The sequence below is a fragment of the Geotrypetes seraphini genome, chromosome 6 (assembly GCF_902459505.1).
Source record: "Geotrypetes seraphini chromosome 6, aGeoSer1.1, whole genome shotgun sequence".
Lineage (NCBI taxonomy): Eukaryota > Metazoa > Chordata > Amphibia > Gymnophiona > Dermophiidae > Geotrypetes > Geotrypetes seraphini.
The window spans coordinates 114,062,428-114,090,312 of record NC_047089.1 but is presented as its reverse complement, the minus strand read 5'-3'; the positions used below and the strand labels follow the sequence as shown (position 1 = coordinate 114,090,312).

The window sequence follows — 27,885 nt, the reverse complement described above, 5'->3', positions numbered from 1 at the left end:
GGTCCTCACAACAGATTCCTTGACCTATGCTTGGGGCGCTCATCTCGATGGACTCCGTACTCAAGGCCACTGGACCAGTACGGATCATCACATCAATCTGTTGGAACTCAGAGTGATCTTCAATGCTCTCAAAGTGTACCATCTCCAACTGGATGGCTGCTTGTTATCTCAGTCTGCTTTGCCCAGGCTGGATTACACCTACAGAGTAGAGTCACAGCCCATAAAGTCAGAGGTATGGCAGCTTCAGTAGCTTTCCTCAGATCTACACCTATTGAGAAAATTTGCAAAGCTGCTACTTGGTCCTCGGTTCATACTTTTATTTCTCACTATTGTCTGGATGTTTTCTCCAGCGGGATGGCCATTTTGGCCAGAGAGTATTACAAAATTTATTCTCTTAATTTGCTAATGCTCCCACCATCCCATTCTGGTTAGCTTGGAGGTCACCCATATGTGAGAATAGGCTGCCTGCTTGGCCTGGGATAAAGCACAGTTACTTACTGTAACAGGTGTTATCCAGGGACAACAGGCAGCTATTCTCACAACCCACCCACCTCCCCTGGTTGGCTTCTCTTCTAGTTATCTGAACTGAGGAGACACGCCCTACGCTGGGTGTGAAGGCAGTGCGGCTGACTCAAAACTTTTAGTTTCTACAAGCAAGTCTGCTTGCGAGGCTTCTGCGTCCAGGCTCCGCTGATGACATCACCTATATGTGAGAATAGCTGCCTGCTGTCCCTGGATAACACCTGTTATGGTAAGTAACTGTGCTTTCTGGTGGGAGATTATAATCAGGTCCTTGATCCAAGTAGTGACTGCTCTAATCCCAGACTTCTTCCATAGGGGACGGGGACACGCGGAATTCCCTATCTTTGTTCAGCCTTGGATCTGGTGGATTATGGCATCTGCTTCATACTACTGAGAGGGATTATACTCACAGATCCAGAGTGCATGGTACGCTTTCCAGGATCGACTACACTCTTACCACTAGATACTCTTTTCTGAATATTGACTCGGCAAACATCGGACCTGCGGTCATATCCGATCACTCTTTGATTTGGATAGATGTGAATGTAGGTTTTGGTTTGAGGGGCCCTGCCTGTTGGCGCTTTCCCAGATATTTGTTTCATGATGCCCATTTTAGAGATTTTTTACAACAAAGGTGGGATGATTTTCTGGAATTAAATGGCCAACATTTACAGGACCCAGACTTGTTTTGGAATACAGCTAAAGTAATTCTTATGGGGGGACTGTATAGACTATGTTATAGCTAGGAATCGTCAATTATACAGGGGAATTCTCCAGTTGGAGAGAGATCTAGCGGCTGCCAAATGACACTATGCCGCTTGTCCATCCACTACTACTAAGGAAACATTAATTTCCATAGAGACAGCTCTTAACACCCACATACACGAATGCACGATGAAGATGCTATTCTATCAAAAATTTAAATATCATAGATATGGTAATCATGCAGGCAAATTGTTAGCATACCTTACTAAATGGGCGAGAGGACAGCGTTTTATAATGGGAATAAAAGATGGCACGGTGAGGCTTCACCACAAAACAGCCCAGATTGCAGACCTTTTTCGGTCTTACTTTAAGGATTTCTATGCAAAGCAGGATCTGGGAGATGGTTCTCTGATTGGGGACTATCTTGCAGACTCAGGCATGCCCAAGCTCATTGATTTAGAAATAGAATCCCTTGGGGGGCGCTAGCGAGCAGCATAGGGAATGGCAGCATGAGCTCCTGCAGTCTTCTCCCATAAATCAAATATTCATCTATAAAAATAAACTTTAACTTTTACGGATCCTGCATCTATAACGAGATATTACTCATGGCTATATCGAAGGTAGGAAAAAGGCACAAACCGGACCCTCCATCTCCTAAAAAACAGACGGAGGAAGGCAGAGGATGATAACATCATGGCTGAATTCAAGGCCCTGCGGCTGAGATGAAGGAAGATATCACTGAAATCAAAACGGATATAGCTGATATGAAGGAAGACTTGACACAATTTCAATCTCGAATTGAGTCTGTGGAAGCTAAACAGTTAGTACATCAAGAAAATATAAAATCGCTCCAAGCACAAGTTAAAAAATATTAACCAGCTGGAAAAAGACCTTGAGTAGGCTAATTTGAGGTCCCGTCAAAATAATGTGAGAATTTGGGGGGTACTGGAAGTTCGGGAAGGGTCTGACATGATCCAATTTATGGAGACCTTTATACCGAAAATACTGGACATTAAATTTACTAAAGAATTTGAAATTGACAGAGCACACAGAGTTCCATCGCACATGCTCACTAATTCTCGCTATCCGAGACCTATTGTGCTTCGTTTACTCAGGTACAGTCAGGTCCCTGAAATCATGATGAAAGCAAAGGCTAAAGCACCACTGAAATATGAAGGATTTAATATATTATTTGTTCCGGACCTCAGTAAATGCACTGCTCAGCTGAGGAAACAACTCCTGGCTTATAGACCAAAGCTGAGAACCCTGAATGCAAAATACAGGCTCCTGTATCCTGCACGAATGCAGGTTACAGTTAACAATTCTACAAAGGACTTCACTGATCCAGCGGCTTTGGCTGAATATCTTGAAGAACTTCAGCCGTCTAGCTTAGACGAAGTGTGAGTGAGTCACCGTTAACTGAACCAAACATGTGCTGCACTGACCTGTGTCTCCATATCTCTCCACTCTCCTGTACACTGTATACCAGTATTTTCGACTTTCTGCCTGATCTGCACCCTCTGGGATCCGATTGACTGTGTAAACATTCACCGAGAGTTCTCTGATTTTTTTTTTCTCTCTTTGGTGTATTCTTGAACTCTGGTTCTGAGAGTTAAAGGAAACAATCTCATCAGTATTTTCAGTGACTGCCTGATATTCCTATCTCTTCATAACCCAGCCGTTACTATTCTTATTTTTATTTTTTCTTGTGTCTTTCGCAACCTCAAGATTCTCCCTGTTCATTGCTGTTACTCAAGCACGAGGGAGCTGTTGGATAATGAGGCATCGCTGACATGTGGCTTCCATTTCTTGCTCACAGGGGAGTAATGGCGGACACCATGCAGTCTGAGTCTTTGCATAGTGGCTGTACAATTTGTACAAACTTCCTCGCTGACTATCTGATCACAGTCCTGCTCACAGCTTGTTTTGCTGTTAGTATTCCACTGACAACGAGGTTATACTGCTAGCTCTGCATTTTTCATTTATTTCTTTATTTGTTTCTAAATCTACTTCTCTCCTTGCCATCCAGGGGTATTGACTGTCGCCGCGAAGACAGTTTGAGTTTCAGATTGCGGGGACTGTGGATTCTTAGTTTACCTTTTCATGCTGATTGTATGTTCTGGTGTCAAACTTTATTTTCCATAAAGAATCCAGTCACTTGATTTCCAATGCCTTACTATATATATCATGATGCAAGTCTGGCTGACGACATGCAATCTGCGTGTACTTTCTGGATTATTAGTTTTCCGCAGCAATAGCTCTATTCTTTTGTTTTTCACTGTATTAATTGTCTTAATAGCACTACTGCATATAACTTTGGCATATAACTCACTATTTCTTTGCTACTATTAATGTGCTGCGAGGATTAATCATACAGTATAATATGATATGATATTAGTTGGAGTTCCACAATTCTACTTACTAGGCTTGGACTGTTTTTTATTATATTATACATTAATTTTATGTTTTTAATTTAATCAAATGTCTTCTCGGCACCCATGCATATGAATTTTGGCTAGTGCTGTTCCCAAGCACTATTAATTTTCTAGTAATGGTGTGCTACGTGTTTTATCAGTATACTATGTTATGATATTGGTTAGTGTTCCACCTTTTAATAAGCAGCAATCAAATGCGACTATGCTCGGTCTGCTTTTAATTATATTATGTATTAATTCTTATGCTTTTACCTGAATTAATTGTCTTTTCAGCACCCATGCATATGAATTACGGCTAGTACTGATCTCAAGCAATATTAATTTTCTAGTACAGGGGTGCTGCGAGTTCTTGAATTCCGTAAGATATGCTATGATATTAATTGGAGCTTCGTGATCTTACTCTGCAGCAATCAAATGTGTCTAGGCTGGGTCTGCTTTTCGTTATATTATACTATATATTAATTTTATGCTTATAACTTAATTAAATGTCTTCTCGGCACGCATATATATGCATGCCAGCTGGTACTGATCTCCAACATTATTAATTTTCTGGTACATATGTGCTGTGTGTATTTTAATTCAATATGCTATGATATGATATTAATTGGAGATCCATAATTTTACTCAGCGGCAATCAAATGTGTCTATGCGTGGTTTGCTTTTAATTATATTATTTATTAATTTTATGCTTTTAACCTAATTAAATATCTTCTCAGCATCCCTGCAAATGAATCTTGGCTAGTACAGATTTTAAGCACTATTAATTTTCTAGCACTGGTGTGATGCATGTTTTAAAATCAGTATGATATGCTATGATATTAACTGAGTTCCATACTTTTACTCCGCAGAAATCAAATGGGAATGTGCTTGGTTTGCTTTTCATTATAATATATTATACTAGTCTTTAAGCCCGTTATATTAACGGGTGCTAGAACATGTGTGTGTGTCTGTCTTTTTTTCTCTCTCTCTCCTTAGCCGCTTTATTTCTTTCTGCCTTTCTTTTTCCTTGGCTGTCCATCACCACCCCTTGCCTGCTCTCCTTATGCAGCAGCAGCCCTTCTCCCTTTGTTTTACCTCCCCCCTGTCCAGCAGCACCTCTTTCCTTCTCCCCCTGTCCAACATTAGTCCTCCGTTCCTTTTTCTTCACCTCCCCTGTCCATCAGCATCTCTTTCCTTCTCCCCCTGTCCAGCAGTAGGCATCCCTTCCTTTTTTTTCCTCCCTCCTCCTTCTTATCCCTATGATACTCTTACCTTGCTCTGCCCCTGATCAGAGGTTCCCGACAGCTGCCCAGTTGCGCTCATTGGAAAAGTTCCCACTGCCGCATCCCGCACCCCTCCTGACGCGGCTCCCGCTGTCCTTTCTGTCTGTCTCTGTCCCTGGCCCCCTTTGCCTGTCTGTCTTTCTGTGTATCTCCTTGACCCTGAGTCTTTCTTCTTTCCTTTCTGTCTCCCTTCCTCCCTCTGTCTGTCTGTCCAAAGCAGCATTCCATCCCCCTCCATTTCCCTCCCCCCACACCAGTTCCCTGTGCACCTGCCCCTGTGTCTTTCTTATTTTCTTTGTGTTTCCCTTCCTCTCTCTGTCTGTCCAAAGCAGCATTCCATCCCCCTCCATTTCCCTCCCCCTACACCAGTTCCCTGTGCACCTGCCCCTGTGTCTTTCTTATTTTCATTGTGTTTCCCTTCCTCTCTCTGTCTGTCTGTCCAAAGCAGCATTCCCTTCCCCTCCATTTCCCTCCCCCCCACCAGTTTCCTGTGCAGCAGCATTAGCGTTTCCTCTACCCCCCCCCCCTTTCCCTTCCCGCGGTCCGGACTACAAACGTGGTGATTACAGCAGCGCTTGCATCAGTCTTCACACGCTACTTCGGGTCCTTCTACTGCCCTGATTTACTCTGGCATGTCCCTGATGACATCATCAGAGACGCGGCAGAGCAAATCAGGGCAGTAGAAGGGCCCGAAGCAGTGTGTGAAGACTGATGTACACGCTGCTGGAATCGCCATTCGGGCCCGCGGGAAGAGAAGGGGGTGAGCGGCAAAGGAGAAACGGAGATCGGCGGCAGCAGAAGGAACGGAGAACGTCGTCTGGCTGCGGTCCGGCTTGTGGAGGCGATAGGCTGGTGACGTATTAGCGCGCATGCGCACTCCTTCGGCCACAGACCTACAGCGCACAGAACACGAAAATAGGAGTGCGCATGCGCGGCTAGCTCTTTATTATATTAGATGATATTAAACTGTAGGCTTCTAACTTAATTAAATATCTTTTCAGCACACATGAATATGTATTCTGGCTAGTACTGATCTCATACACTATTAATTTTTTGGTACAGGGGTGCTGTGTACTTTACAATTCAGTATGATCTGCTACAATATTAGTTGGAGATTCACAATTTTAGTCAGCAGCAATCAATTGGGACTATGATTGTTCTACTGGTAATTATATTATATATTAATTGCTATCCTTTTTACCTTAATTAACTGTCTTCCCAGCACTTACGCACACAATTTTGCCCAGTATAGCACTCAAGCACTATTAATTCTTTTAATACTGGTGTGCTGCGAGTTTTAAATATTCTATATGATACGTTATGATATTAGTTGAAGATCCACAATTTTGCCAGCAGCACTCAAATGTGACTCTGCTTTTTCTACTATTAATTATATAGTATATCAGTTTTTATGCTTATAACTTTAATACCTGGCTTTTCCACACCCCTACATATGAATTTGATTAGAACAGTTCTCCAGCACTATTAATGTGCTGCGAGTTGTAATTATGCAGTTTGACATTAATTTGAGTCTACCATATTATTCGGCAGCTATTACTTGTGACATTTACTTAAATTATTTTATATATTATATATTAATTATTTAGTAATTCGGCTGGCATTGTGTTCAGGCATTATTAACTTTATAGCACCGATGAACTTTACATAATCCTATGTTTAATGCTGAAAGCACTCATGATATTCTGTTAACTTTATTGATAATAGTTTAATGTGTAGTGCTATGACAATATTTATTTTCCTTGAGGTCATTCTGTATAGAACACTACATTGTCCACTACAATAAGAGATGCATATCTAAAAGACACTGCTTGGTTAAACTCAGCTATTACCATTGCTGGTATAAATATATCACCAAATACGTGGATCAACTCAGTTTAGATCTTTACACTTGAAACTGAGCATGGATTTATATAGTGTATACAATAGGATCAGGGGTATGAGTTCATGGATATGTAGTCACTGTTGCATGAATTTATTGTTAACCAGTTTGTTGTTATCTGAAAAAGATGCTGGGAAGGAATCCGATGAATACAGTACTTTAAAATCATCTTGTTATCAATGACTGCTGGACCGCAGCTGTGCTGTCCTTATCTTCTCGCTACCCGTAGAGTATGTTTGCTTCAGTCTCTCTCTGCAGTTTAGGGCGGAGAGGGGTGAAGCACTTGTTTTCAGTTGTGTGTATTTTCAGCTTAATGATACTGTCTAAATTATGTGTCACTGTACTTGTATGTCAGCTTCTGGCTTGCTGGGACGGCATGGGGGTTGAACATCCTATTGTGATAATAACGTCATTAAAATTTATTTCTCTCAATGTCAAGGGTTTCAACAATCCCATCAAAAGAAAAAAAAATATTAACTTACATATCGCCAGATGTAGTTTTCTTTCAAGAAACACACCTATCTAATTTGGAATCTATCAAACTAAAAACACCTTGGTCACTGCCAGTTTATTACTCAGCTGCACATAAGGGGAAGAATGGCACAGCCATTATTGTAAGAAATAGACCTGATTTGAAAGTTATAAGTCAAAAAAGTGATACATTCGGTAGATGGATTGCATTACAAATACAAATTAAGGAACATATTATTACATTAATAAATGTATATGCCCCGAACATAGATGATCCCGGGTTCTATGACGAAGTATTGTCCACATCATTAGCCGATTCTTCACATTCACGTATAATAGCGGGTGATTTTAACTTGGTACTGGAACCGTCAATAGATAGGAAATCTTCAGTTAAATATAAAACCACAAAAGCGTGGCATTCTCTGCATAATATGATTTCTACGCTTAACTTAGCTGATTCTTGGAGGTTAACTCATCTTAATGTATCCCAATATACGTTCTACTCTCCGCCACATAATTCGTATTCTCGATTGGACTATTTTCTCATCAGTAAATCCCTAACGAAGAACATTTCTATGGCTAAAATCAATAAAATCTCCATCTCGGACCATGCAGCAATAGAATTAAACTTAATCGATATAGCCCAAGATATCACTAAATCTTCCTGTAGATTTAATAATGCGTTACTCGAGGACTTGATCACAGCAGCGTTACAAGAGTACTTTCTTAATAATAAGGATGATCAAACTAGTTGGATATATATATGGGATGCGTGTAAGGCATACCTTCGAGGCATTATCATAGCGTATCAGGTATCCAAAAAGAAGAGCAATATGAAACAATTGTTAGAGTTAGAGCGGGAAATTAAGAATCTGGAAATTGCGCATCAATGCCGCCCTGATGATCTGAACACGTTAAAAGAGCTCCGCGACATACGACTCAAATATAACTTATTACTTAGTACTCAAGCTGGTAAAGCACAGTTACTTACCGTAACAGGTGTTATCCAGGGACAGCAGGCAGATATTCTTTACGCATGGGTGATGTCACCGACGGAGCCCCGGTACGGACCTTTTTAACTAGAAAGTTCTAGTTGGCCGCACCGCGCGTGCGCGAGTGCCTTCCCGCCCGACGGAGGAGTGCGTGGTCCCCAGTTAAGATAAGCCAGCTAAGAAGCCAACCCGGGGAGGAGGGTGGGACGTAAGAATATCTGCCTGCTGTCCCTGGATAACACCTGTTACAGTAAGTAACTGTGCTTTATCCCAGGACAAGCAGGCAGCATATTCTTTACGCATGGGTGACCTCTAAGCTAACAGAGAGGGAGGAGGGATGGTTGGCCATCAGGAAAATAAATTCTGAAGAACAGATTGGCCGAAGTGCCCATCCCGTCTGGAGAAAGCATCCAGACAGTAGTGAGTAGTGAATGTGTGAACTGAGGACCAGGTGGCCGCCTTGCAGATTTCCTCAATGGGTGTGGAACGGAGGAAAGCCACAGAAGCGGCCATAGCTCTCACCCTGTGGGCAGTGACAGCACCGTCCAGTGACAGACCGGCCCGAGCATAACAGAACGCGATGCAAGCTGCAAGCCAGTTGGATAGCGTCCGTTTAGAGACCGGTCGACCCAGACGATTAGGGTCGAAGGTCAGGAAGAGCTGAGGGGACAAGCGGTGAGCCCTTGTACGATCAAGATAGTAAGCCAGGGCACGCTTGCAATCAAGACTGTGCAATGCCTGTTCCCCGGGGTGTGAATGAGGTTTCGGGAAGAAAACAGGCAACACAATAGACTGGTTGAGGTGAAAAGCCGAAACGACCTTGGGAAGGAACTTTGGATGGGTACGCAGAACCACCTTGTCATGGTGAAAAACAGTGAACGGTGGATCGGCGACCAGTGCATGCAGCTCACTAACCCTCCTGGCAGAGGTGATGGCAATGAGGAAAAGCACCTTCCATGTCAGAAGTTTGAGCGAAGTTGTGGCAAGAGGCTCAAAAGGAGGTTTCATGAGGGCTGATAAAACAACATTCAGGTCCCAGACGACCGGAGGAGGCTTCAGAGGTGGTTTGACATTGAAGAGGCCCCTCATAAATCAGGAAACCAGAGGGTGAGCCGTGAGAGGTTTTCCTAGGATAGGCTCATGAAACGCCGTGATGGCACTAAGATGGACTCTGATTGAGGTAGACTTGAGGCCTGTGTTGGACAGGTAGAGCAAGTAGTCCAGTACAGTTTCCACCACTAAAGAGGTGGGGTTGTGATGATGACGGAGGCACCAAGAGGAGAACCTGGTCCACTTCTGATGGTAACATTGGAGGGTGGCCGGTTTCCTGGAGGCGTCCAAAATGAGACGGACAGGCTGAGACAGATTTTCTGGAGAGGTCAGCCCGAGAGAAACCAAGCTGTCAGGTGGAGCAAAGACAGATTGGGATGCAGCAGAGACTGACGTTGTTGCGTAAGTAGAGTAGGAAACACAGGAAGAGGAATGGGCTCCCTGACGCTGAGCTGAAGCAGGAGGGGAAACCAGTGTTGGCGAGGCCACCGAGGGGCGATGAGGATCATGGTGGCCCTGTCCCTGCGGAGTTTGGATAAAGTCCGCAACATCAGAGGTAGTGGAGGAAAGGCATAGAGGAACCAATCCGTCCAGTCGAGCAGGAATGCATCCGGGGCCAGACGGTGAGGAGAGAAGAGTCTGGAGCAGAACTGGGGCAGCTGATGGTTGTGAGGAGCTGCAAATAGGTCCACCTGTGGAGTGCCCCAGCGAGCAAAGATGGAGTGGAGCGTGGGAGGATCCAAAGTCCATTCGTGAGGTTGAAGGATGCGGCTGAGATTGTCGGCCAGGGAGTTCTGTTCGCCCTGGATATAGACCGCCTTGAGGAAGAGACTGCGGGCCGTGGCCCAGGTCCAAATGCGGAGAGCCTCCTGACAAAGGAGGCGAGATCCGGTGCTGCCCTGCTTGTTTATGTAGTACATGGCGACTTGATTGTCTGTGCATAGGAGAAGAACCTGAGGGCAGAGAAGGTGTTGGAAGGCCTTGAGAGCGTAGAACATGGCTCTCAGTTCTAGGAAATTGATGTGATGTAGACGCTCCTGCGGGGTCCAAAGACCTTGGGTGCGTAGATCTCCCAGGTGAGCTCCCCATGCATAAGGGTGATGATCATGGAATGAGGGGGCAGATGAAAAAGAAGGCCCCTGGAAAGATTTGAGGAGTTCAACCACCATTGTAGAGATCGCTGAAGAGACGATGTCACAGAGATGGGATGAGAAAGAAGATTCGAGGTCTGTGACCACTGGTTGGCCAGAGTCCATTGAGGTGTCCTGAGGTGGAGTCGTGCCAGGGGAAGCACATGTACCGTCGAGGCCATGTAGCCCAGGAGGACCATCATCTGTCTGGCAGGAACGGAGTGATGAAGGAGTATCTGACGGCAAAGGTGGAGCAGAATCCGTTGATGATCGGAGGGGAGGAACGCCCTCATTAGTGTGGTGTCGAGAACTGCTCCAATGAACTGAAGGCGCTGAGTGGGAAGCAGATGCAACTTGGGGTAGTTGATCTCGAACCCCAGAAGATGGAGGAGAGAGATGGTATGATGAGTGGCTTGTAGCACAAGTGGAGACATAGGTGCTTTCACTAACCAATCGTCCAAGTAGGGGAACACCTGGAGGTTGTGAGACCTGAGAAAGGCCGCCACCACAATGAGGCATTTGGTGAACACCCTGGGTGATGAAGCGAGGCCAAAAGGTAGCACTTTGTACTGATAATGGCGGTGGTGTACCTGGAATCGCAGGTAGCGACGTGAAGTTGGATTGATTGGGATGTGAGTATAGGCCTCTTTGAGGTCCAGGGAACATAGCCAGTCGTGTTGAGAGAAAAGAGGGTAAAGCGTGGCAAGGGAGAGCATTCTGAATTTCTCCCTGACCAGACACTTGTTGAGGTCCCTGAGATCGAGAATGGGACGGAGGTCTCCTGTTTTCTTTGGAACTAGGAAGTAACGGGAGTAGAATCCCCGGCCTCTTTGTTCCGGAGGCACTTCTTCGATGGCATTGAGAAGAAGGAGGGATTGGACCTCCCTCAGGAGGAGGGGGGTTTGAGATGAATGAGAAGCAGACTCTACGGGAGGATTGCCTGGTGGAAGAGTCTGGAAGTTGAGAGAGTAGCCGTGGCGGATGATGTTGAGGACCCACTGGTCCGATGTGATGACCTCCCAACGGCTGAGGAAGATGTGGAGCCTGCCTCCGATTGGCTGAGGAAGAGGCAATGAGGGTGGAAGACTGGCTAAGCCCTGGAGAGAGGAGTCAAAAGGGCTGAGATGGTTTGGCAGGAGGAAGAGACTTGGCCGGTTGATTAGACTGGGCACGAGCCTGGGTGTGCTGGTGTTGGCGAGCCCGCCTAGGTTGCTGTGAAGGTGGATTGAGTGGCCTAGCGGAAAACCTTCGCTGATATGAGGCCTGTGGTCTGTAGGGACGAGCAGGTGGAGCCTTTTTCTTAGGTTTTATGAGAGTGTCCCATCTAGTCTCATGGGCTGAGAGTTTCTGTGTGGTGGTATCCAGGGACTCTCCGAATAATTCATCTCCCAGACATGGGGCGTTGGCTAGTCGGTCTTGATGGTTGACGTCCAAATCAGAGACCCTGAGCCAGGCCAGACGGCGCATAGCCACAGCGATGGCAGATGCCCGGGAGGCAAGCTCAAAAGAATCATAGATAGAGCGCACCATAAATTTTCTCAGTTGGAGCAGGCTAGAGATATGCTGTTGGAATAATGGAACCTTGTGTTCCGGCAAGTACTTCTGCATGGGGGAGAGTTGCATGACCAGATGTTTGAGGTAGAAAGAGAAATGGAATGAGTAGTTGTTAGCTCTGTTGGCAAGCATGGCATTCTGGTAAAGTCGCTTGCCAAACTTGTCCATTGTTTTGCCCTCTCTGCCAGGAGGGGTAGAGGCATAAACACTTGCGCCTTGCGACTTTTTTAAAGTGGACTCCACCAGGAGAGATTCATGAGGCAGCTGGGGTTTATCAAATCCCGGGATTGGTATAACCCTGTAGAGGCTATCCAGTTTACGGGAGGCCCCAGGGACAGTCAATGGGTTCTCCCAATTTTTATAAAAAGTTTCCCGTAGGATGTCATGCACGGGCAACTTTAGGAATTCTTTGGGAGGTTGATCGAAATCCAATGCCTCCAGGAAAGCTTGTGACTTCTTAGAGTCAGATTCCAGAGGCAAAGATAAGGCCCCCGACAACTCCCTGAGGAATTTAGAAAAGGAAGATTGCTCAGGTTTAGATGTGGTATCGGGGGCCGAAGGCTCTTTGTCCGACGACGATGCATCCTCCTCGGTACCGGGAGGGGATTCTTCCCAGAGGTCCGGGTCTCTAACATCGGTGTGCGCATGTCGAGAGACCGGAGTGGAAGGCTCGGTATGGTGAGTTTTAGACAGAGACTTGCCTGAGCGTACCGAGACGGTACCGGGGGATGAAGACCTGTGTCTGTCTTGGTCCCGGGAAGAATGGTGCCGGTCAGGGTCGCGGGAAGACCGGTGCCCTGTTCGGTCCCGAGGAGGATCGGTCGTCGTCAAGGCGATAGGCTCGGCATGGGTATGGAGATGCGACGCCGAGAGAATGGGCATGGAGGAGTCCATAGGTACCGATGGAGTGGATACCGGTTGGACGGTGCGGAGTTCGGGCCGGTCTGGTACCGAAAGCAGTGGTGCCAATATAGAGGGCAAGAGCTGCTTAAGTTGCTGTTGGAGTTGTTCCTGCAACTTATCCTGGAGGATGGCCGCAATACGGTCATCCAGGGGTGGCACCGGAACCACTTTTTTCTGCTTTGGTTCCATGGGTGCCGCTCTACGCCCCGGCGATGAGGAGGCCGATGACGAGGCACTCACCGATATCGGGGCGGAGCGTTTTTTGGGTCGGCGCGGAGCCGAAAGGACCGGTGTCGCCACCGAGGTGGGAGGGCGCTCAAGGGTGGAAGGCTTCTTAGCCGGCTTACCTGGCGCCGGTGGCGCCGATGTCGTTTCAGGCGGTGTCGAAGTGGTCGGTGCCGATTTCGACGGTGCCGCAGGTGAAGAAGTCGAGTCCATAGTCGGGTCGGTGCCGAAAAGTAGATTTTGTTGGATTTGACGATTCTTCAGAGTGCGTTTCTTAAGAGTGGCACAGCGGGTGCAGGAGTCCGCCCGATGCTCCGGTCCCAAGCACTGTAAACACCAATTGTGTGGGTCAGTGAGGGAGATCGGGCGTGCACACCGCTGGCACTTCTTAAAACCGGGCTGCGGGGGCATGAATGGGAAGACGGCCTCCGCAAAATCAAACCCCGAGGCCTGGATCGTGACAACAGGCCCCGCCGGGGCAGGAACGAAAAATAAAGCAAAAATAATTTTTTTTTTTTTTTTTTTGTAAACTGAAAGAAAAAAGTACCCGAAGGTGAATAGAACGAAAAAATAACGCGAGCGGGAAGGCAAAAGGAGGATTTCAACGACGTTGAAAAACACACGTCTTCTTCGCTCCGCGGAAACGAAGAAACTGGGAACCACGCACTCCTCCGTCGGGCGGGAAGGCACTCGCGCACGCGCGGTGCGGCCAACTAGAACTTTCTAGTTAAAAAGGTCCGTACCGGGGCTCCGTCGGTGACATCACCCATGCGTAAAGAATATGCTGCCTGCTTGTCCTGGGATAATTCCGTATTTATGCAATCGGCGACTTACCACAGCAATAATAATAGGAGCGGACACCTACTCGCTAATTATTTAAAAGTTCAGGAAGAAAGATCAACTATCAATGTTATTACAGATGGTCAAGGGACAATCCTAACGGAACCTGAAGAGATCATTAATGAATTTAAACAAATCTATGATACGCTTTATAAGACAGAATTATCTACACAACAAACTGAGACATTCTTGGATGACTCTATTTCACACCCTACAATATCCCAGGAAGATAATGAGATGCTTACAGCTCCACTTACACACGAGAATATTTTAAATACTTTGCATGCTATGGCTAAAAAGAAAGCACTGGGACCGGACGGTTTTACGGTTGAGTTTTACTGTACATTTCAGGAGATACTTGTCCCTGCCCTACTAGAATTGTATAATTACTTTCTTGCTACTGAAAATGTTTTGGGGACCTTCACGGAAGCGAGCATAATAGTACCGCCTAAGCCCGGGAAGGATCCCCTATTGGTACAAAACTATAGGCCTTTGTCACTGATTAACGTCAATGCTAAAATATATGCCAAACTTATAGCCAATAGATTACAGCGTGTGTTACCTTTGATTATAGGCCCTGAACAAAATGGGTTTATGGTGGGCCGTTTGGCTAGTGATAACACTAGGATTTTTACCTCCCTTATACATCATGCACAACATTCCGCTCAGCACTATATAGCTTTAGCTGAAAAAGCATTCGATTGTGTGGAGTGGAGTTTTTTATTTAAAGCTATGACTTGGTTTGGCTATAATGATCAGATTATAGCAATGATCAAAGTACTCTACTACTCACCGACCACAGTACTTAAAATCAATAATATTCAATCTTCTTCATTCCGCCCTTCCAGAGGAACGCGACAGGGGTGCCCTCTTTCCCCTCTCTTGTTTAACATTGCCATAGAACCTTTACTGATCTCCATTCGGCAGAACTCTCAGATCTCTGGGATATTATGTGGCAACCTTGAAATTAAGATGTCTGCGTATGCGGATGATATACTGATATATACCAACCCACAATCCCTTCCGGAATTAATAGGGACTATATCAGCATATTCAAAATACTCTGGATATAAATTAAACACCTCCAAAACAGAATTAATGCCACTCAATAAATTTGTTATTAAGAAAGATATAGTGGAACTAGTCTTATAGCCCGTTATATTAACGGGTGCTAGAATATATGTGTGTGTGTCTGTCTTTTTTATTTTTTTTCTCTCCTTAGCCACTTTCTGTATTTCTGTCTGTTTTTTTTTTTCCTTGCTCCCCCCTGTCCATTCTCCCTTCCTTTTACCTCCCCTGTGTCCTCCACCACCCCATCACTGCTCACCTTATCCAGCAGAAGCTCTTCTCCCTGTCCATCATCACCTCTTTCCTGCTCCCCTTGTTCAGCAGTAGGCCTGTCTTCATTTTTCTGCCCCCCCCCTGTCCATCAACCCCTTTTCTGCCCCTCCATTTCCGTGTGTTGCAGCATTTCCCTCCCACCCCACTTCCCTGTTCTCCCTAGGACCTTTCAGCTGGGCGGTCCGTCCGGGTAATTTAGATGACCGCCCAGCTAAATTCTGCTGCCTCCGCTGCTGCTCAACATTAAAAAAAAAAAATGCCGGCTTGAAGATTTCACCTTAGCCCATAGCGAACTTATGCTCCGGGGCTTTAACGTGTGTGTGCCGGCTTCCCTTCTCTTCCCTCCGAAACCGGAAGTTATGTCCGGGGGGGGGGGGGGGGAGGGAAGAGAAGAGAAGCCGGCACGCACATGTTAGATCCCCGAAGCATAAATTCGCTACGGGCTAAGGCGGGAGACAGGTCAGTGAAGCTTTCCATTTGCTCTTCTTGCTGCCGGGTCCTGCCTACTTTCAGTTTCCACGAAGGCAGGACCCGGCAGCATTTCCCCCAATCGATTGTGATCTTGGGCCGATCAGCCTTCTTCTCTGACGGCAGAATTGACATCGGGGAGAGGAATGCTGGTCGGCCCGAAGTAGGGAGAGGTTGGTGGGGGCGGTGGCCAGTGGTTTTGGGGCCTGTTCCCCGATGGCAGTGACATTGGCAGTGGCTTGGGGGAGGGCAAGGAGAAAGAAAGTAAGAGGGCAGGAAGAGAAACAGAAAAAAAGAAAGGGGGCATGAAGAGAGAAAGAAAGAAAGGTCAGGAAGAGAAGAAGAAAAAGTTGGGGGGAGGGGAATGAGGTCAGGAGGAGAGGAAGCATACAGGCTGAAAGAAGGGAAGAAAGATTGGATGCACAGTCAGAAGAAGAAAGTGCAACCAGAGACTCATGAAATCACCAGACAATAAGGTAGGAAAAATGAGTTTATTTTAAATTTACTGATCAAAATGTGTCTGAATTTATATGTGCTGTCTATATTTTTCACTATGGTCCCCTTTTACTAAACCGCAATAGCGTTTTTTAGCGCAGGGAACCTATGAGCGTCAAGAGCAGCGCTGGGCATTCAGCGCAGCAAACTGCTATCGTGGTTTAGTAAAAAGGGAGGGGGTATATTTGTTTATTTTTGTATGGTTGTTAGTGAGGGGACAGTGCATAGAGTCATCTGCTTTGACTTCTTTGAGAAAACCCCGGAATAGGAATGATTATTAACATTTTCTCTGCGTACAGTGTGCTTTGTGGTTTTTTAAAAAAAATTTTATTGTTAGTAGATCATTTTGACTTGGTCATTTTAAAAGTAGCTCGCAAGCCCAAAAAATAGCCAATGGTAGACTTCAGAGGGTGGTGGTTAACGGTACCCTCTCTAAAACGTCAGAAGTGACAAGTGGAGTACCGCTCCTTTTCAACTTATTCATAGGGGACCTGACTCAGGGGCTTCAAAGTAAAATAACACTATTCGCCGACAACGCCAAACTATTTAACATAGTGAGCGGCTCCGATTTACACGATAGTATGACACAGGACCTGTTTTTGTTGGAACGTTGGTCATCTACCTGACAGCTGGGCTTCAACGCCAAGAAATGCAAGGTATCCATATTCAAGTTTCATCACGGTGCTCTGGTTTTGGCTCCAGTATTTGTCATTTCCGTTCACCAGGTCTGGCTATCCGTTACCGTTTCATATTTTAAAGACTCACTCGTTATAATTAGTGGTGATTCACACGTCTCTTCGTAATGGACATGTCCGATTTTAGCATTTGGATCTTAGTACTATGGGTTTGGTCTTTTCTGGTTTCCTTTCTATAGTATGCTTTTCGTCTGGAGTCTTTTGAGTTTAGAATTACATTTTATGACGTATTTTTGTGGTTATAATTGTATGACATGTCTAAATAGGTCAAGTTATCCATTTTTTCTATTATTTTTTGTCCCCTCATACAGTGGCAGACCGCCCCGGGTGCCAGCCCTAGGGGGGTACACAGCCGGCTGGATCCAGAACCTTCCAAGCTGCTCTAAATGGCACCTGCACCTCAGCACGGCTGCCGTACTTATTCTGAAGCAGAGTCAGCAGCCGCACTGAAGTGCAGGAAGGTCCCACGATGACTGCATTTGCCGCCTCTGCCTCCGGAATTGCGGAACCTTGCTGCAATTCCCTGTGTCTGCCGGCCCACCCCCTCCAATGTCACTTACATCTTCCAGAGGCAGAGGCAACAGAAGCAGCCATCATGGGACCTTGCTGGTTTGGAGGGAGAGAGGAGTATAGAAGGGTGGTGGAGGAAGAAAAAGGAGGTCAGGGTGGTAAGGAAGGGTGGTGGAGGGAGAGAAAGGGGGCAGATGCTGATGGAAGTGGGGGGAAGGGAGAGGAGAGAGTGAAATGCCAGACCATGGGGGTGTGGGAGAGGGAAGGAAGAAGAGGAGAGAGATGCCAGACCATTGAAGGAGGGAAAGGAAGAAGATGGATGCCAGAATAATAGGAGTGTAGGGAGAGATGGAAGGGGAATACAAGGAGAGAAGATGCCATATAGAAGGGGCAGAGAGAGGGTAGGCAGTGGATGAAAGGAAGAGAGTGTCAAGACTATGAGGAAAGCAGAAACCAGAGAAGACAATGTAGAAAAAAATTATATTTATTTATTTTTTTGCTTTAGGGGAGAAGCATCGCTGTTTCTGTGGTGTTGCCTTGTATACAGAGTCCAGCTTCTTGGTAGTTCAATTTAACCTTTGTCTACGTTTTTCTATTTTATCCCCCCTTTTACAAAACTGTAGAGCGTTTTTTTTAGCACTGGCCATGGTGGTAATTGCTCAGAATTCTATGAGAGTCTGAACTGTTACCACCATAGCTATAAACCACATTACAGTTTTGTAAAAGGGAGAGGGGTTAGTTTGTGATTACATATTCCATACTAGGCAAAGGTGTGTTCGAAAGACATGGTTTTCAGTTAGGATTGATCTGTACTAGTATGGCTTGTTTAGTTTTACAATGGGTGTATTGATGTACTGCTCACTGCAATATGTAAGATGCTGCCTTTTCCTAGGCACACTCTTGTGTGATGTGTGGATTGTTACTAAAAATCATGTTTTTCATACAGATGGGGAGGTGTCATAAAATGATGGGCCTCGGGTATCACATATGCTAGCTATGCCACTGCCTTCATAGTTTATATCTAATCCACAAGCCTGCTTTTAGGACCTACAGGGTATGTATCCCTCTGATTCATGACAATTTCACTTCTCATGTTATCTTATCCATTCTTTTTATTATACAACTGCCCAGATAAGCATCATTCTTTGATGTGATTGGACCTTGAAAATTAGGGCATCAGTGTTCTCCCCAGAAATTTTTTCCAGCCATGAAAAAACATTTGCTGCATTTAGTGTGCCACAAAAAACATTTGCTCTGTTTAGTGTGCCGGAGTTAAAAAAGTTTGAGAGACGCTGCTCTATACCATTTGAAAGAGGGCAAATATCTAATTATTCTAGAATTGGATACTTCTTAAATTTAATATATATATTATGGAACAAGTGTCAAACCTTAAGAAAGGCAGTCATATTGAGCATTGGAAAATAACTAATAATAATTAACTAATACAAATAGTACACATTTAGGGCTCCTTTTACTAAGCTGCGATAGCGGTTTTACCGCGCGCTTAGCTCGCGTAGAATTGCTGCACATTGTGACAAACCCAGCACCAGCACTAGTCCGGTCCCTGATAGGATCGGATGCAGAAGAGCAGACCAGATCGATTCTGGCACTCACCTTGAGGCTGACCTCCCTTGCCCCCATAACCAAAGAGATAGTGAACTGGAACAGAGGCAGGCAGATTGGCAACATCAGCCTCCTGTCTCTAGAGCAGCTAGAGAAGCCACGAGGAAGGTAGCTGCAGTAGAAAAACCTAGGCAGAGAAAAACTGCTGTAGAGCCAAAACCCATCCCCCGCTACAGGCTGAAGGGGATTGGCTCTGATCTGTTTAAAAGCAGGTTGAGTCAAGGAGGGGGAGGAGGAGCGAGTGACCAGGGCGAGTCACTCCCACAGCTCAAGGCAGGTGAAGAGCTGTGGAACAGAGCAGGGGAGGAAAACGTGCTGGATTATCCCATGCAGGATTTGGAGGAAATCCTGCCTACTTCAAACTACCAGGTTCTAGATCGTGTGGAAGGCATGGAGATAGAACTGGCTGGCCCTATGTTAGAAAGCCAGACGGAAGGTATGGAAGTTGCATGAAAGAATGCAGCAACTGAGAAACCATTAGTGGTTTGTGTTTCTTTCTTTCTTTTGCTGATGTTTGGTTTGTTTCTGCTGTGCAAACTATGCCTGCAGAAGTTAGGATATGTTTGAACTTTATAAGTATTTTGAGAGTAAGAATAATACTTGCTTCAAACTGAGGAATGGATTTAAAAGCAAGTTTATGAACCTGAAGCTCAAACTGACATAGTTAAGTTTGGTTTTTGGAACTTTAGAAATCCTGCTGTGACTCCCGTTCTTGAAGCTAATTAGATTATCTGTCTCAGCTGTGTGATTTTGCCTGCATGTGGGAGCTGAGAGAAAAGCTGAACTGTTACCAGAGTTTGCGGTGGCTATGTTTGCCTAAGGAGTTTTGATTTATTTTGAATTTGCAGTAAAGCTTTATTTTTGCAAATCTACTATTTTTGGTGAATGACCTGCAAAAGTGATGTTTGTTTTCTGTTGCATACTTTTGACCTGTGGGTCAGAATAAACAACTTATTCTTTCCTAAAGAACTTGTGTTGGCTGGTGATATGGTGAAACTTTGTTACTTACCTTGCATCTCTTAGGCCCAGGCAATTGCCTAGGGCCACCTGAAAAAGTCCTGAAGGTACCCCTGGTTGTAGGGGACACGCCAGAATCCCTGTGTTTGTCACCCGGCAGCCCTACACTACGGAGGGTTGGTGACAACATGCTAGATGGTTAGTTCTAGCCGTGTAGCGTGGCAATTCTGCACGCACTAAAAATGCTATTGCAGCTTAGTAAAAGGAGCCCTTAATTTTCCCCACCACCAAATTTCCCTGTCCCGCCCCACCCGGCTACTTTTTCATGCCACCCGGCTGGAAAAATTTTCTGGGGAGAACACTGCCCCCCCATACCTTCCTCCTGAACTCCATGCCCTACTTATGTTTGAGCTCATTCTCAGACATTTCTGCAAAAGAACTCTGACATTAGAATTTGAACTGTGCATATTTTCCCCCCCCCCCCACCAAAGTGCAAGTTTCCCTTTAAACTCTCAGGAGCAGCAACATCTACAAAAACGAACCCCTTACCCAGGAAGTGGCAAAGCGCGTTCCGTCCTTTGAGGTAACCTAGCAACCGTCCGCTCTGCCTCCCCCTGGCTAGCGCTTTGCCTTACCGCCTCGGCAGCGCTCCAGCCCTCCTCCTCGCTCTCCGCATCCTCCCCTTTCACGCTCACTTTGCTTAACTGCAGCTCAATCTTCAAGAGCCAGATCGCCCTCCATAGCGGGTTAGCCGCTGGGTTGGGTTAGGCTGGCAACAGCCTGAAGTCTCAAAAGGGCTCCTTCCTGAGCATGTGCGGAAACGCGCGTGTGCGTGCGTGCCTCTTTTATAGCATGGGGAGGAAGAGAGAGAGCGAGCTTCGCCAGCCGATATCCGCCTCGGGCTGCCGCGGCCGACATCCACCTCGGCGGGGGAGGGGGGGAGGAAGAAGACCGTAAGCCGCAAATGCGCACTTCCTAGCTACAGCTCACGGAAAACGGACGCACGCATAGGAACTGCGCATGCGCGGCTTACCGTTTTATTATATTAGATACAACTTTCACTGGGCCAATACCAAATTAAAGTATCTGGGTTCAAATTTCGGTAATACAATTGAAGATACCATAATGTTTCTCTCCACCGATATTATAGATAACATTACCAAATTGATGAAAAGGTGGTCACCATTGAATCTTACATGGTAGGGGAGATTGGAGTCAATCAAAATGGTTATTACACCTAAAATCCTCTACCCTTTAAGTATGTTTCCAGTCCTTTTCCCAAAAACATTCTACAATAAAATTGATCAATTACTGACTAAATTCCTATGGAATAGCAAAGTACCCCGAATAGCTCTACATAAATTGAAACAATCGCAACAGAATAAGGGGGTGAACTTCCCAGAGTTTCTGGAATATCACCATGCTTTCTTTCTTAGACAGTGTTCACGGTGGATTCTTCACTCTGACCAATCTGACTGTCATGCAACCTGGATGGAACTAGAACGGGGATTATATCAGTGGACAAAATTGCCTTATTTACTTTTTGTAACATCTCCTGGGAGGATACGGAATAAAGATTATGTGTTGGATTCCTATAAACTAGCTATCCAAACGGTAGAAAAATTTGACAATACCAAATGGAACAGGTCTATGTATCTATCTTTATGGTGCAACCCTGACATTAAAATACAACAGCATGTTGTTAACTGGAAATCTTGGACATCCTCTGGCATTTGGACTCTACATCATATTTTTGATGGGAATAATTGGATACCCTATGACAAATTGTGCTCTCTGTATAAATTACCGCCTTCGGGTTTTTTCCAATGGCTACAACTCAAACATGCGCTTCGAAAGATATATTATGGCTAATACCGGACTTTTTAACCCTTTGTGGTAAGATTGCCTTTCATAAAAAGGAGGCTTCCAACTGGTATAAAGTATTAAGACTTCACCAAGTACACACTCCAGATAAACTGGTGAATACCTGGCATGACGAGTTGGATGTAGTGATGGATTTGGATGATTGGGAAGGTATATGGACTATGCCATATAAAATCACTAGATCAGCTGCTCTATACCAATCTTATTATTTCTTGCTACACAGGGCATATTGAACACCACAAAAGTTATCAAAATTACAACATACTGATAATACAGGCCTTTATTGGTCTTGCAAACTATCCATGGGATCTTTGAAACATATGCTTTTTGAGTGCCCTTTGCTGAAGGGCTTTTGGGCCAAGATTTGGTCTCATATTACCTCCCTGGCGGGTAGTAATATCCCACTCACATATGCATGCTTGATCTCTACTATACACTCCACTCAGGATCCCTCTATGCATGAGAAGTACTACTTAATACAACTTATTTTATTAATTGCAATCAGAATTATTTTAGCCAATTGGAAATATTTTTCTAATGTTTCATACACTGAGTGGTGGAACACTGTTTGTTTGTATGCCTGCTATGAAAGGGATGCTGCTGAACGTAATAACTCACTCCGAAAGTTCACAAAAATGTGGGCACCGCTGTCCGGTGAAGTAGCATTTGAGTTGCCCCATGTCCGTCCTGGTGAGCCAGAATCATGAATACATGACTTGCCTTACTGTATCATCTTTTTGACATATATGACTGTATGAGCCATCTTACAATTTTTAAGTGACACACTCTAATGTTATTTTGTCCTCTTATACTTGCGTGTTTCTCTTAGATCTTTACACACAGCTGATAAGCTTGTTAGTTGGGTTACGTTATTTTTCTTTGTTCTGTTTTTGTTGATATGTCATGGACCACCTGTACAGTACTTACGATTTGTGAAGACTTTGTTATGCATATGAGGTCTGTGCTTGTATTCCTATGACAAAATGCTAATAAAACTGATTGAACTTAAAAAAAAAAGAAATAGAATCAATAAATGCCCTTCTTACAACTAGAGAATTGCAACGGCTGATTCAGAATCAGAGGAATTATTCCACCCCTGGACCTGATGGCTTTACAGACAAATTTTATAAATTGCTGTCCTCTCAGATAGGCACACCCTTGCGAGACTATTTTATATGAGTTATAACACAAGGGAGCTTTCCCCTGGTGCTGAGGCTTTGATTACACTGATTTTGAAACATGGTAAAGAGGCGACTTCTACCGACTCCTATTGCCCTATCTCGCTCCTTAATATAGACATCAAAATTTGGATAAGATTTTGGCAGACCGCCTGTCTCTACTTCTCCCTAAAATCATCGGGTCAGAACAGGTAGGCTTTGTGAAGGGAAGATAGTCGGTATAAAATGTTCACAAGGTGCTTTTAACAATGGCCCATGCTCAAATGCATGACATTCCAATGTTATTAGTCAGTCTAGATGCAGCCCGTGCTTTTGATCAAGTTGACTGGACATACCTGTTTTGTGTACTGGACTATTTGGGGGTGACGGGATGGTATGCTCAGGCGTTACAGACTCTGTATGCATCCCTGGTGGCGTGTTTATTAATCAATGACATGATGACTGAGAGCTTTCCGCTAGAACATGGAATGTGACAGGGCTGCCCACTGTCCCCACTCCTTTTCCTGCTCTATCTAGAGCCTTTTTTAAGAACAATAGTGAGGGATCCTGATGTGACAGGGATGGCATTTGCAGAACATACGGTAAAGGTATTGGCCTTTGTCGATGATTTAATTTTCACTTTGACACAGCCTCAGTCTTCCTTACCTCATCTCTTGCGATCCCTGGAAGAATTTTGGTTCTATTCGGGATTCACGCTGAATTACCACAAATCCAAGGCCTTAGTTATTCCAGCTTCTCTCTAGGATACCTGGGAGGGAGGGTTTCCCTTTTCTTGGGCCCCAACAGCGATAAAATATTTAGGTGTGTGGTTACTTCGCAATCTGTCTCATGTGTGTGGTTACCTCGTAATCTATATGTTTGTAATGTGTCCCCGTTATTGGAAGAAACAAGGCAACAGCTCAAACTTTGGAAAATTTTCCCATTATCAGTGACAGAACATGTGGCCTTGTATAATATGGTGCTTTTCCCAAAATGGTTATACCGTTTTCAGGTTTTACCACTGTTGTTAGCCCATGCCCACCATATCCAACTCTCTCAAGTATTACAACACTATATCTGGGGGGCAAGAGACCGCATATGATCTTTGTGCGGATGTGTCTACCCAGGGAGAGGGAGGGTTATGGACTTCTGAACATTCGCTGGTATGCATTGGCCTGCCAGATGAGACATATCTTAATTTTCTGCCACCCAGGTGGAGCTGTCAGTGTTAATTCCCTATCATATTAGCTACTTGTTATACGTATCAGCCCTGACTCTCCGCTTTGTGGTGGCAAAGTACTCTATATTTGCACCTGCAAGGCGGATGTGGCGATGGGTTTGTGGTTGTTTAAAATTGTCACATGTGATTTCTCCATACCTTCCGATTTAGGGCAATTGCGATTTTGTTCCAGGGTTGCAGAGCTCCCCTTTTCGGAGGTGGGCATCACAAGGATTACAATATATTTTCCAATTGTATACTGAGGAGGGGACTTTCGCCTCCTTTCAGTCCTTGCAACGCACATTTGGACTTCCAGAGATGGACTTGTTTGCTTACTTGCAAATCCGCCATTACGTGCATTCCTTGCCAGCTTGTCACTGGAGGACTGCTGAGAAGCACTTTCTGAGATGTTCAGTCTTTTCTGCTCGACAACTGATTCCCTTACAATTTCATCATGTTGGATTACGAGACATTCAACCGGGCATCAATTTGGAGATTTTAGCAGCCACCTTGACAGAAGATCTTCAGTGTGCGCTTATGGCTTCACAGGTGTAACAGGTATTGAAGAACTCCCAATTAATATTAGAGAAGAACAATTACTTAGTAAGTTTAAAAGTCTTCTGAAAAGCTGGCTTTTTAAGGACACTTTTAACTGAGTCATTCAAATTCTATTAAATCAGGATACTTTACAGCGGACTAATAGTGCTGGTAAGCGAAAATTAAGCGGGTAACCTTTCCCAACCTGTTGTTTCACCACCTATCCCTTTTATATTTATTTATGAATATCATTACTTGGAACGTATTATAAAATTTTTACGGGCGTGCTGGCACGCTGTTTACAGCATTATTTGGGTGAATTGGTACAGGACGATCAGGCGGGCTTTGTTCAAGGTCGACAGACATTTGATAATCTTCACAGGGTGTTTCATATCATCAATTCGGCGACAGCACGGAAGGATCCCGCTCTGATTTTGGGAATAGACGCAGAGAAGGCTTTTGATAGGGTCTCCTGGCCTTTTCTGTTCCGGACGTTATCAGGTCAATATTTGGATTGGGTTCGCTCTCTATACGTTAGGCCTTTAGCCTCTCTCAAGGTGAATGGTGCTTATTGTGCTGAATTTGAGCTCGCTAGAGGTACGAGACAGGGGTGTGCTCTATCACCTCTTCTCTTTGTGCTGGCTATGGAACCGTTCGCACAGAGAGTGCGAGAGTGTCCTAATATTGAGGGTATTGTTAGTGGAGGTCAAGAACAGAAAATACTTCTTTTTGCGGATGATATTCTCCTAACGCTTCGCAATCCAGGGGAGTCCCTCCAGGGTACTGTGACGGCCTTGGCTGAATATGGACGGGTATCTGGCCTTAGGGTAAACATGGCTAAATCGGAGATTCTTAATCTCAACATTGGGGAACGGGACTGTGTGGATTTGCAGCATCATTTTCCTTTTCGGTGGACAACTTCTTCCTTGAAGTATTTGGGGATACATCTTACGACAAATTTGTCTTCCTTATATGATGCTAATTATCCCATTTACTGCAACAGGTGAGAGAAGACTTGGATCGGTGGGAAAAACTGTCTATCTCTTGGCTAGGGAGGGTTCACGTGATTAAAATGATGGTCTTGCCCTGTTTCCTTTATTTTTTCACAGCGTTGCCGATTTTTCTCCCCGGGGCTTTTTTTGATCACTTACATCGTCTGATATTCTCTTATATTTGGAAGCGGAGACCCCCACGGGTTCGTCGTCACATGTTGCATCAACCACGGGATAGGGGAGGGATGGCGGTTCCCAATTTTTATTATTATTTTTTGGCATCTCAGTTGCGATACTTATTGGCTTGGCAGCAGGAACCCCATAGGACTTGGGTACAAATGGATGGCTGGTTTTTGGGTGATATTTGTCTTCGTACAGCGCCGTGGTATGCTTTGACTAAACTTCGGGTGATGGTTCGTAAGGCAAACCCGGTGGTAGGGGTTATATTGCGAGTATGGATGTTGTTTCGGGAGAAACTGTTCCCCGGTAGGGTATATTTTTCTCAAACACCAGTGCGGATAGCAGAGGGGTTTCTGCCTGGTCATTTTGATTCACATTTTAAGTCTTGGGAAGCTGGGGGGTTGTCTACCTTGGGACAGTTTGTGGTGGATAGGACTCTGATTCCGACCTCTCAAATGCAGGAGGAATATGGTTTAAGGGGAACGGATTTGTTGCAATACAATCAGGTGCTTGATTTTCTCAAACGGCGAGCCTTGCCCAATCTTCTCTTGGATTCGGAAGCTTGGAATAAGGTGTGGGAGGCCTCGAGTGGGAGGGGATGTATTTCTAGATTGTATGGGTTGCTTCTTTCACATGATGTTCCACCTAGGCATTATTTTGCATATTGGGAAGGTCTTCTGGGCCAAACCTTTACTTCTGCACAGTGGCGACGTATTCTTCGCTCTCTCCTTAAACCTTCTATTGCTAGCAATATGGTGGAAAATGGCTATAAACTGCTGTATCGATGGTATTACACGCCTGAAAGGCTGCATAGGATTAATCCCGCTCTCCCGGATGTTTGCTGGCGTAACTGTGGGGCCTCAGGAACGTTTGCACATATTTGGTGGGATTGTCCAAAGGTGGGTCCCTTTTGGGATATGGTTTTTTTTTGTTATCTCGGACATTTGTGGGGTAATTATGGGTAAAGATCTGGGATGTGCATTGTTAAATTTATTGCCACAGGGAATCCCTTCCAGATTTTCCTTTCTCATTGCCCCATTGGTTACTGCGGCACGGTTGGTTTTGGCTGCAGCCTGGCGCCAAGATATTATACCATCTAAATCACAAGTGATTATCAAAATGGATTACGTTTTTCACATGTCACAGTTGACTGCAATACGCCAACACACAGTGGGAGTGTTCATGCATCGGTGGGAACCTTATCTCCACTGGATGACTAGACGGGATGGTTAAACAACTTTACTTAACACTGTCTTTCTTGTTTAATCTGTACCCCATGTTCTATTCAACTTTCTTAGGGCTTCGTCACACTGTTGATATTGTCTGAAGCTTGGGAGTTGGGGGTGGGGGGGTGGTTTGGGGGGTTAGATTAGGGGGTTCAGCTCCTGGTACTGTTTTGTATTTTTGCTCTTGATTGGCCTTGTTACGAAGAGTGCTGTTTCAAATGTTTGCTCTGTACCGGTGCTTTTGGTGTGATTTCTATTTTGTATGCTTTTGTGCATTTTTCCAATAAAAAGTTTAAAACAAAGGGGATAACACTAGCTATTAGGGTGTAGGGTGTCCTAATTTATTCCTCAGTTAGAATACACGTTTTTGTGGATATCTTTTGTTTCATGAGTAAATCAAGGAAAATTTTTGTTGTTTACCTGCAATTACATCACTTTCTTTTCCAGAGATTAAAAAAAAAAAAAAAATTGACATCGATATGTGAATATTTCTTAAGCAAAAACTGAATATTTCATGGAGTATTCTATTTTTTTCACATGACTATGTATGTATATATATATAGCTAGATAGATAGATAGATACATACATACATACATACATACATATATATA

General features: G+C 44.8%; 1 protein-coding gene across 1 annotated transcript in view; it reads right to left on the bottom strand.

Moving 5' to 3' along the window:
• HERC2 (HECT and RLD domain containing E3 ubiquitin protein ligase 2) overlaps positions 1 to 27,885 on the bottom strand; it is a 3,346,202-nt gene that overhangs the window by 530,435 nt on the left and 2,787,882 nt on the right. The window lies entirely within an intron of this gene.